A 12,471-nucleotide genomic window follows, 5' to 3' on the forward strand; every position below is an offset into this window, starting at 1 on the left:
TCAGAAAATGCGGCACTACTTGGTCGGTCAAACCATTCATGTCATCTCCCGGTCCTTGAACTGGCACCTGGCACGATGGGCACTCCTGTTGTCTCAATATGACATCCACTTTATGCCACAAAATTTTATCAAAGGACAAGCAATCTACATTCTTATGGCCAGTCACCCACTCAAGTCGAAGACTGACCTGTTTGAAAACATGTCGGATGATACCCACGAGGTCAATGCAACCTCACAGGAAGAAGCCTGACAACTATACTTCAACGACGCCTCTCGCGTGGGCACCAGTGGGTCTATTATCGTAGGTGTGGGGGTGGTCATGGTTTCTCCACAAACCCATGTATTACCCCGAGCTTTCTCACTAACTGAGCCATGTACCAACAATATGCCTGAGTATAATGTATTGCTCATTGGACTCGACTTCACCAAGGAGTTGGGGGTAAAGCACCTCGAAGTCTACAGTGACTCTCAGCTCATCATCAAACAGATGACGGGAGAATATGAAGTCAGAAATGATGACTTGATCCCATGTCACCAAGCGGTCATTAAGCAAGTTGAATCATTCGACAGCTTCCACATTGAGCATGTTCTCCGTTCCAAGAACACGCATGTAGATGAATTAGCATCATTGGTAGCTAACCTAGCCCAGCCGCTGGGGACAAGCCAACAAGTCACCGTCGCAAGCCGACAACTCTACCAACTGGAGTATGCTCTGGAGGTGGATGAAACTCACCAAATTTCAGGCCAATCCAAATCGAGAGATTGACGCTTTCTGAACATCGACTACATATTGTACGGTATACTACCTAAAGATGTTAAGGAAGGAGATTCTGTTTGCAGACGTGCACCGAGATTCTACTACGATGCAACCACAAAGACATTGTATCGTAGGTCATACGATGGTATGCTGCTTTGATGTCTCTCTATGATAGAAGCACAGGAAGCCCTATAGAAAGCCCTACAGAAAGCCCTGAATGGTACTACGGAGCTCACCAACACGGACCCAAGCTCTGGGACCGCTTGTGAAGAATCGGATACTATTAGCCCAAAATGGTTAACGACGTCGTCGTTTACACCAAGAGTTGCCACACATGTCAAATCCACGCTAACTACATGCACAAACCACTCGAAGACCTACATCCGGCAGCGACTTCATGGCCATTTGAAATACGGAGGATGGATATCGTTGGACTGATATCTCCTCCATCAGCTAAGGGACATCGCTTCATCATTAAGATAACCGACTACTTCTGCAAGTGGGCCGACGTCTTAAGAGAAGTCAAGAAGTGATGTGGTTAAGTTCATCAAGCATCATATCATCTACCAATACGGCATCCCAAGACGTATCATTCATAAAAATGGATCACAATTCGTGAGTCACGCCTTCACTCGGTTCTGTGACAAATTCAAAATACAAAACCTAGCATCCACAGCTTATAATCCCTCAGCAAACGGATTAGCCGAGGCTTTCAATAAGATGATCATCAAGATCTTGACCAAGCTGACCTCTAATAGTAAGCGCGACTGGGATGAGAAGCTCGGTGAAAGCTTATGGGTGCATCAGACCACGGTTCGTACACTAACTGGCACCATACCTTACTCATTGGTATATAGTTGTGAGGCCGTGTTGCCACTCAAAATTTAGATTTTGTCTCTACGCGTCGCACTTGTAATGGGGATGATGATTGAAGAAAATCATCAAAGATGTCTTGTAAAACTTGAGATGTTAGATGAAAAGAGGCTTGAAGCTTAGCAGCACATTGAGTTTTATCAAGCCCGAATCTCCAAGGCTTTAGACAAGAAAGTCAAACACAGATTCTTCAAGGAGGGAGAGCTGGTCCTTGCAGTTTGACAACCCATGATCCTCAGCTCCAAGAAGAAAAATAAATTCCAACGCAAATGGTAAGGTCCATTTATAATAGAAATACTCTATTCATATGGAGCCTATCGCATCGTTAAACCGAACGGCGATAAGATTCTGATGACTATCAATGGCAAATTCCTAAAGAAGTACTACTCTTTGTCTTCTTCCAACCTCCTTCTATACTCCAACAAGTATACGAGTATAAACTGCTCCTTACCTCCAACTAGTATACGAGGCTAAACTGTACTCTACATTTGACGGGAAGTTCCTGGAGAATACTATACATGATATTATTAAGGATAACCCGAATAAGCTGATTATTCTAGATGAAAACCAACCATTCGAGTAATCCACTCTTAATCATGATAAGAATGATTAAGAACCTCCCGGTGTGGCTATTTAATCATGTCTAGAATGATTAAAATACTCCAACTAGTGCATGAGGGTTAAAATACTCCCACATCTCCCACTCGGTCAAACCTTCCTACAGTTAGAACCAGAGCAAAAATTCACTCTCGATTCCTTCCAAGAACGAGAGGTCCACTTTCAAAATGGATGACTAAAACTTTAAACAGTTAGGATCATCCTAAATCTCCTACTCGGTCAAACCTCCCTACAGTTAGGACCAAAGCCAAGTTCCCTCGCCAACCCTTTCTAATAAGATGGTGGGTCCCCAAAACTATCAAGTTAACTACCACTTCTGATAGTTATTTCTTCATCAGTCTCATTGAACTAGACGATGGATCTTGTAAAACTATCAAGTCAATTATTACCTCTGATAGTCTCCTCCAAATTTCCTCGTCGATGCTCTCCAATAGGATGATGGGACCACTCCCACTATCATATTAACACTACACCTCTGATAAAATCAACTTACCAATCATCTTTAATAGGATTGTAGGTCCTCAAAGTCACTCCGATCGTGATAATTCTATCAGGTTAATGATCACCTCTGATAATCGACACCGTTGTTCTCACAAATGGTGTTGTCCGATCAGTCATCACACTCACACATCCCTGAACAACCTGATCCATTCCGAACATTCTAATATCCTTTGAACAATCGATGGGTAGCAGTCTATCATGCGATGGCTCCTACAATAATCAATCGTCACACTCATACGTCCCTGAACGATTTGATTCCCCCAACACCGTCATTCTTACAAATGATGTTGTTCATCGATATTGGCCTACCAAGCAATGTGCCATATCGACCCCCCCTATTTCGAACAACAACCTGCCAAACTACAAGTTCTTATTCGGAATCTATCTTGGTCGCACATGATGACTGTTCATGTTGGACTAAGTTGTTATACTTAACGACACAACTCAACTCAATTATGACCTAACGGTTGTAGTTAACCCATCCCAACGCCTCGAACGGCTAAGGGAAGAGGAGAAATCTTAGTATTAAGGCTAAGAGAAACTTCTCAACAACTCATCATACTGAGGGTAATAGTATGGTTAGCCCGATTTAAACGATAATCGGTAAAGGCAAATCAAATCCGTTGATAACTAAGAGTTTGCTAAAATCCTAGGTGTTGCCCAACAAGAGTCGAAAAATATGCACACAAAGTGTTGGAAGCAACGAGGGGACAATGAAAGAATATTTCATTCATTAGAAAGCTTCTGACAACATATTCAAATGGAGTTTAGACTAAATGTTCGAACAAAGTCCAACAGAAAGGGATACAGCCGAACAAAGTGAAAACCTCTTCAACCCCGACCCGATGTCCTGAATCTTTCTTTTGTGCTCCTTCTCTAAGGTGGTGAGGGTCTCTCGGCGAATGTCTTCCTCGGTGAGCTTGATGGGTTTATGGAGCTTCTCCCTCATTGCTTCTAAGGCTTGATTTTTCTCCTCGAGGTCGGCAATGATCAGCTACCACCGATCCTCGATCTCTTTTAGCTCTTTTGACGCCCATTCATGAGCCGACTCCTTAATGACCACAAAGGCTTACAGTTCACCGATCATTTATTTTGCATTTGATATAGATTGAGCCACGTTTGCTAAAAAGGCATCGGCCTTCTGATGCTCCTCAGTCACCTCCTTGCCGGCTACAGTGGCTCGCTCCACCTCTTTCAACAGCCTAGTCTCCTAGGCCATGGCCTCATCTAAGTATTGCTTCTGTTCCCCCAAGGTGGATCAAGCATTTTTAGTGCCCTGGGCAACCACGTTCGTGGAACGAAGAGCGAGCAATGTTTGTACATCCCTTTCTGCCTCCTCCAATCGCCTCTGGAAGGGAGAAACCACATTTGCGCCCATCAACATGTGCAGTTCATTCAGATACATGTCCAAATGTGGTCTGAACCAGTCAAAAGAGTGTAGGGTCAAAAAATTGACGATTGATTGGTTCTCTTGTTTTAAGAATACTGGGTTTGATCACTTTGTACGAAACCCTTACAATCACTCACTTTCTCTCTCGATTACAGATGAAGAGAAGATTAATTTAGCTCCTCTTTGTTTAACGTGGGTTCTTGGTGGTGAAAGATGCTTCCTCCGATGCTTAAGTTGAGATTGCCTCCCATTGAAGATCAGAACAAGATTGCTAAAGCTTCTGACGTTCGTTAGACCGCTAGGAAATGAGGTGCGAATTCCATATCTATACGCAGGAGCTCTGATCTCTGATGATTTTTGAAGTCCAAGTCAAAAATCTCCCCCATGCCTCATAGCCGCTCATGGATATTTATAGGATTTTAGCACGTAACTGACGTGCTAAAATTGTGGGTAGAGGGCGTAACTGTCTCCTTTAATTCAGCCTATGTTGATTACTGGAGTGAAATGTGCTCCTGGAGTTTAGCGCATGCTGCTGACTAGGTCTTCAAACCATTATAGCTGGATCTCCTACGTACAACGAGCCTCGCTGCTGTGCGAGGTTCATCGGATTGTACGAGCTTCAGTATGGAGCGAGGTTCGTCTTCTAAGTCCAACTTTGTAGTATAGCGAACTGTCTTCACTGACATCATCTGACGAGCTTCGTATTCACCACTAAATTTCATCTTTGATAGCTGAGTCTAACTGCGTAGAAGGTCTTGTGAATTTCTTTTTGACGAGCCTCATCTTCACTAATGAGCTCTATGTCTAGTGATGAGTTCTGAACCTCGTATCCAATGATGAGCTTCGAACCTCATTTCCAATGACAAGCTTTGTTGTTTGAGATGAGGTTCATTATTATAATGACCCTCGTCATGCTTGTTATGAGCATCAACATTCTAAGGCCAAATGATTAGCCGATGATTTATGAAGATCCATGAGAGTGGAGGAGAGATAGGCTTTTTCTACTAGCCTCTCCCATCTCTCCCCTTTCATGTTGATCATGCCTATTTATAGGCTTAGGACCATTATAGAGTGAGTTAATGGGCTTTAACTCCCCTTATAATGAGGGAGTTAGTGGTCATTAGCTCTCATTTAAATAAGGTCATTAACTCCCCTTAAATGTGTGAGTTATTGGTCATTAACCCTTCTTAAATGTAACCTCTGAAAATTATAACAAACGAGGTTCGGCTATGTACGAAGTTCATTAATGATGGCAACGGCGAACTTCGTCTTTAATGACAAACTTTGTTTCTGGACGAACTTTGTTTCTGGATGAACTTTATCTTCAATGACGAACTTTGTTTCTGGACGAACTTCGTTTCTGGACGAACTTCATCTTCAATGATGAAGTTCGTCTTTTGAGGGGTGAAGTGCTGTTTGACGAGGTTAGTTTGCAGATGGACTTCGTATTCAATGACGTTCATCATTATGATGGGCTTCGTTGGCTGAGATCAGAATCATCATCACAACGAGCCTCGTCATGCTTGTAGCGAGGTTCAATCTTGCTTTATTCTTTAGCATTTTTTAATGCCTACAAGACCCCCTTTAAAGTTTTTAGACCCAAATTGGGTTGTATGGGATCTGAAATACTTTAAACCTTCTCGACTATGACGAGCTTGATTTGCATGACAAGCTTGGATGCTTTAGGATGAGCTTGGCCTCTTGGTGAGCTTGGCCTCTTAGCGAGCTTCGACGCTTCGTGGTGAACCTCATAGTTTTAGATGAATTCCATCGTTTTGAGCCTCGACAATTCGAGATAAGGTTTGGCTACTTGATGAGTCTCATCGTTCTATGCAAACTTCGTCAGACCTATGTGGGGCTGTCAATCAAGACTTAGGATTTTTAGCAAACTCTTAGCTATCAACGGACTTGATGTGTCTTTACCAATTGCCGTTTGAGTTAGACTAGTCATGCTTTTGCCCTTAGTATGGTAAGTTATCGAGGAATTTCTCTTAGGCCCAATGCTAAGATTTCTTCTCTATCATTAGCCTCTTTAAGGCCTTAGATCAGATGTATGTTAACGAGGTTCAAATTATGCATAAGTGTTAAGAATGAAGCTCAACACATAACAACTCGTTAGGAAAACGAATGTTATTTGTGAAAATGATGACGTTGGGATAATCATGTCGTTCAGTGACTTAGAAGTATAATGACAATGATGGAAACAAATGCACATCACTTGGTAGGAAAATGTTAAAAAATGAATGTCATTTGAAGAAATCACAACATTAGTAAAATCATGTCGTTCAGTGGCTTAGAAGTATAACGACAATGATGAAAACAATGGCACATCACTTGGTAGGCCAATGTTGAAAAATGAACGTCATTTGGGGTAATGACGACGTTAGGAAGATCAAATATCAGAGGTAATCATTAACCTGATAGTTTTGTTGTGGACCCGCCATCGTGTTAAAGAGGATTGGTGGGAGATTTTGGAGGAAAATTAACTATCAGAGATAATCATTAATATTATAATTTTGTTATGGACTCATCATCCTATTGAAGAGGATTGGTGGAAGATTTTTGAGGGAACCAAGTCGTTCAGTGACATGGGAGTATAACGGTTGTGATTGAAATAGTGGTACATCATGTGGTAGGTCACTATCTTCGATCGTTCTATGCAAATAGAACTTTTAGAAAAGACCAAATAGTGAATCATCACATGGTAGATCACTATCTTGATCGAGTGACAAGTAGGTGTTCATCGCATAGTAGAACACTACTTGATGAAGGAAATCAAATTGTTCAGTGACATGAGAGTATAACGACTGTGATTGGAATAGTGACACATCGCGTGGTAGGTTACTATTTTCAATCATTCTAAAGAGATAGAATATTCAAAAAAGACCAGATAGTGAATCATCATGTGGTAGATCACTATCTTGATCGAGAGAGAAGTAGGTGTTTATCGCATGGTAGAACACTACTTGATGAAGTATTTTTAATGGGGGTTAAGAATTAACCATCAGAGGTAATCATTAATGTGATAGTTTTGTGGACCTATCATCCTATTAAAGATGATTGGTGAGAAAATTTGGAGGAAGTGACTATCAGAGGTAATTATTAATATGATAGTTTTGTGATCTTGTCATCCTATTAAAGAGGATTAGCGAGGGAATTTGGAGAAAGTGACTATCAGAGGTAATTATTAACATGATAGTTTTGTGATCCCGTCATCCTATTGAAGAGGATTGGCGAGAGAATTTGGAGGAAGTGACTATCAGAGGTAATCATTAATATGATAGTATTTTGGTAAGGAGCCAGATGCTCATGTTTGACTTCAGACTCACCTTGGAGTTGATTTATGATGAGCTTTGGGTCGTCATGGTTTTATCAGAGAGAAACCTTAATAATGACTACCCCCACTCCAACGATAGCTGTAAATCAGGATTGAAGGGTAAAGATTCCTACATCCAATAAGGCTTGGATCTTATCTTTTAGGGTATAGCATTTAGAGGTGGGATGATGAACCATCCTGTGGTACGTATAGTAATTAGGATCATTAGTTCTTGACATCTCCTCAGGTCACATCGATTCTGGGAGCTTGATCTTTTTCGCCTTGATTAAGGACTCAAAGATTGGGACGACTTGCTCATCTTGGAAGTCGTACTTCTGCTGAAAGTGGCTGTCTGAAGATTTGCCCTTCTGCTTTGATGAAGATTTAGGGGTGAGGTTGTCTTGGTCATCACCTCCTTGAAAATCACATGACTCTTCAGCATCTAGCCTTTTGAGCATGCTTTTGACCTGTTCTCCTTAGCAAACAAGATCTTTTCAAGTTCGGGTCTTCACCGCTCTAGTCTTGGATAAAATATGGATCGAGAGATTATTACAAAACATCTCGATCAATGTACTTTCAAAGACTTGATCAAGATAATGTAGCAATCGGTTTCTAAAATCTTTTGATAAAGTTACTGACAGACTCTGTTTTCTTGTGCTTTTCAACTAGCAGGGTGGCCATAGATACTTACGTATCATCATCAAAGAATCTGGCCAGAAATAGACTTTCCATGTCCTTCTAGCAAGTGATGGATTCAGGCTCCAGTTTGTGAAACCATTCAAAAGCGACCACCTTGAGGGTACTAATAAAAAGCCGAATCATAATGGGATCATTTCCCACCATGTGTCCAGTCTGCGTTTGGAAATAGTAGATGTGCTGGGTTGGAGAACCCTTACTATCGAACTACAGGAGGCTAAGTGGCTTAAATTTTGGAGGATAAGGGATGGCGTCCTATTTGGCAGGGTATAGCCTGACAACCCCTAGTTCTCTGAAGTTTCTCTGAAGCTTCAAATCCTTAAATTGCTTCTGGAAATCATCCAACTTCTGATCTTGATCATTCTTGGGAGGTTTAGACTCAGCTTCGGATGATTCAGAGAGAATGTCAAAAATCTTTTCCTCCTCATCTTCTTCATTATCACCATCTTGATTTCGATGGCTAGATTCCCGAACACTGGGTGAAGGTCGCCGGTGCCTTGATCCTGAGGATTCGGCAGTAGCTTTTTTTTTTCTTTCTCCACGAGGAGTTTCTCTATCATCACATCTATGCGCCTGATAGACTCTTGTTGATGGAGGATAGTCGCTTGCTGTTCTTCTATCTTTTTTACCATATCTTCATCATTACCAGCCATGTGAACACTTGCTCACTCGCTTTGATTAGTGCTGGAAGGTTGAGATGTTGTAATGACAGAGTTTACAGGCTCTTCATCAACATCATAGGATATACCCGCTAGTTTTTGGTAATCTAGCGGGATCCTTGCTCCAGTACGGGTATGGGTGTGTTAGTAAACATTCTGTCTTTCAATGAGTGCTTCTCGTAATCTTGGGGAAAACTCAAGATCGGAAGACCAAACACATTGATGGTCACTTCGACGTGGTGATTTTTGGATGCTTTCTTTTTAGGATGAAATTGTCTTCTTCTAGACGAAGGAATCGTTGAAGGTTCTGACAGTCATTCAAAGACTGTAGACTTGTATGCTAATACCCCACATCGGCATTAGGAGAGCACTACAGAGATAAGTTTCTCACAACTATAATTGGATTTCATCTGGCTCATACTGCGCTTACGAACCAGGTAATCACGGAGATCAGTAACATGACCACCCCCTATTAACTCGGGTAGCTCGCTTATGCATGCGCAAGAATCTCTAAGTGTTAGAGATTGGCAAGCTTGGTTGGCTGGATGAACTTCATGCTGAAGACGGGTTTGTCGTCTGGGCGCACTCGGATGCTTAGGCGAGGCTCATGTATGATACGAGGTTCGTTGGTTGGGCGAGCCTCATCATTCATGTGAGCTTTGATATTCGAATGAACCTGGTTCGAAGAACGAACCTCGTATTTCATGCGAGGTTCGTCAATCGAACGAACTTGGGTATCTGGTCAAACTTTGTCATTCAGATGTTTACGACGAAGTCCGTTGATAGGATGAGCTTGGTGCATTCACCTTCTCGGTCGGTTCTTAACTTGAGGTTCATTTTCTGGATGAACCTCGGTATGAACTGCTTGTTGAGTTTGTGAACCTCTTTTTGAGGATGAGGTTAGTTTTCTGAGTCTACTCAGGTACGAGAGTGAGGTCCGTCATTTTGACGTTCCTCGGCCACTTGACCCTAGTCAAATTTGTTGACCTTGGGCTGTTCAACTCTCGGTCGCAAGTGAAAGCCGTCTAGCAAGAACAAGGCTCGAGCCCTACTTTGTTTTTTGGATGAACCTCGGTATGAACCGTTTGTTGAGTTTGCTGAACCTCTCTTTGAGGACGAGGTTCATTTTCTGAGCCTACTCGGGTACGAGGATGAGGTCCATCATTTTAACGTTCCTCAATCACTTGACCCTCGTCAGACTTGTTGACCTTAGGCTGGTTAGCTCTCGGTCGATAGTGAAAACCGTCTAGCGAGACTAATGCTCGAGCCTTACGACGAACTTGGTTCTGGCGCTAACGTTGTTGAGCGCGTCTTGATAGTGGACCAACAGGAACTTTTGCCTCAGCCGAAGTTGGGCGAGGTTCGTTATCAAAAGCCATAGTTTGGCTAGTAGAAGCTGAAGTTTGGCTAGGTTGCTTGACAACCCATTTCATAGCCTGGCGGCTAGCTATTGGAGCCTCCTTTTTGAGGGGCATGGACTTTTCCTTGAGGTTAACTCGAGTTGAATCATTAGAAGTCTTTTGGGCTGAAGTCTCATACGGACTCAACGGCACTTACGTGCCTTTGTGGGACTGGATGCTCCAGAGGAGATATACTCCTCGTACTTGGTCTGGTCAAACTCTATCACTAGAGTTTTAACCTTAGTTCCCACTACAATCTTATCTGAGTGCGCCACCACCATCTCGTCAAAAAGAATGGCTCCTCCCACTGTGGTCACCATCGTCTGTAGGGTCAAAAAATTAACGATTGATTGGTTCTCTTGTTTTAAGAGTACTGGGCTCGATCACTTTGTACAAAACTCTTACAATCACTCACTCTCTCTCTCGATTATAGATGAAGAGAAGATTAATTCAGCTCCTCTTTGTTTAACGTGGGTTCTTGATGGCGAAAGGATGCTTCCCCCGATGCTTGAGTCGAGATTACCTCCGTTGACGATCAGAGCAAGACTAAAGCTTCTGACGTTTGTTAGACCGCTAGGAAATGAGGTTCGAATTCCATATCTATACGCAGGAGCTCTGATCTCTGATGATTCTTAAAGTCCAAGTCAAAATCTCCCCCGTGCCTCATAGCCGCTCATGGCTATTTATAGGATTTTAGCACGTAACTGACGTGCTAAAATTATGGATAGAGGGCGTAACTGTCTCCTTTAATTTAGCCCACGTTGATTACTAGAGTGAAATGTGCTCCTGGAGTTTAGTGCATGCTGCTGACTAGGTCTTCAAACCATTACAGCTGGATCTTCTACGTACAACAAGCCTCGCTGCATGGTGAGGTTCATCGGATTGTACGAGCTTCAGTATGCAGCGAGGTTCGTCTTCTAAGTCCAACTTTGCAGTATAGCGAACTATCTTCACTGACATCGTCTGACGAGCTTCGTATTCACCAATGAATTTCGTCTTCGATAGCTGAGTCCAACTGCGTAGAAGGTCTTATGAATTTCCTTTGGACGAGCCTCATCTTTCGTAATCAGCTCTACGTCTGGTGATGAGTTCCAAACCTCGTATCCAATGATAAGCTTCAAACCTCATTTTCAATGACAAGCTTTGTTGTTTGAGACGAGGTTCATCATTGTAATAACCCTCGTCATGCTTGTTATGAGCATCAACATTCTAAGGCCAAATGATTAGCCGATGATCTATAAAGATCCATGAGAGTGGAGGAGAGATAGCCTTTTTCTACTAGCCTCTCCAATCTCTCCCTCTTTCATGTTGATCATACCTATTTATAGGCTTAGGACCATTATGGAGTGAGTTAATGGGCTTTAACTAGCCTTATAATGAGGGAGTTAGTGGTCATTATCTCTCATTTAAATGAGGTCGTTAACTCCCCTTAAATGTGTGAGTTATTGGTCATTAACCCTCCTTAAATATAGCCTCTTAAAATTGTGACAAACGAGGTTCAACTATGTACGAAGTTCATTAATAATAGCAACAACGAACTTCGTCTTTAATGACGAAGTTCGTTTCTGGACGAACTTCGTTTCTGGACGAACTTCATCTTTAATGACGAACTTTGTTTCTGGACGAACTTCGTTTCTCAACGAACTTCATCTTCAATGATGAAGTTCGTCTTTTGAGGGGTGAAGTGTCGTTTGATGAGGTTCGTCTGCGGATGGACTTTGTCTTCAATGACGTTCATCTTCATGATGGGCTTTGTTGGCTGAGATCAGGATCATCAACACAACGAGCCTCATCATGCTTGTAGCGAGGTTCAACCTTGCTTTATTCTTTGGTATTTTTTAGTGCCTACAAAGAGCAGCCTTCATCCAACACCATCTGGATGCTGTCATGGAGGCAAGTTCGGAAATTATTGATGGTTCGCTCATGATTCTTTTGTTGAAACGAGAAGCTGGGGAAAATGAAACATCTTCAGAAGGCTGAACCTGTGCCTGAGCATCGGTCATAATGATCATCTGACCCAATACCTCCTCTTGAGTCGAGGCCTCCTCACGAGCTAACGCCTCCTCTACATAGTGATCTCTCTTAGCCACCGGCTCGATAGAAACATCGACATCTATCTCTCGCTTACGCTTTCAGTAGGGATAGGAAATCAGGAGCGAAGGCTGGGGCCTGCATTCGCTCAAAAATAAGGCCCCTAACATACTCCAAGTGCTCTTCAACTCTGGTTAACTCTGCGGTTGCCTCTTGCCCTTCGCCGAGCC

This window comes from Asparagus officinalis, chromosome 10, assembly GCF_001876935.1.
Source record: "Asparagus officinalis chromosome 10, Aspof.V1, whole genome shotgun sequence".
NCBI lineage: Eukaryota > Viridiplantae > Streptophyta > Magnoliopsida > Asparagales > Asparagaceae > Asparagus > Asparagus officinalis.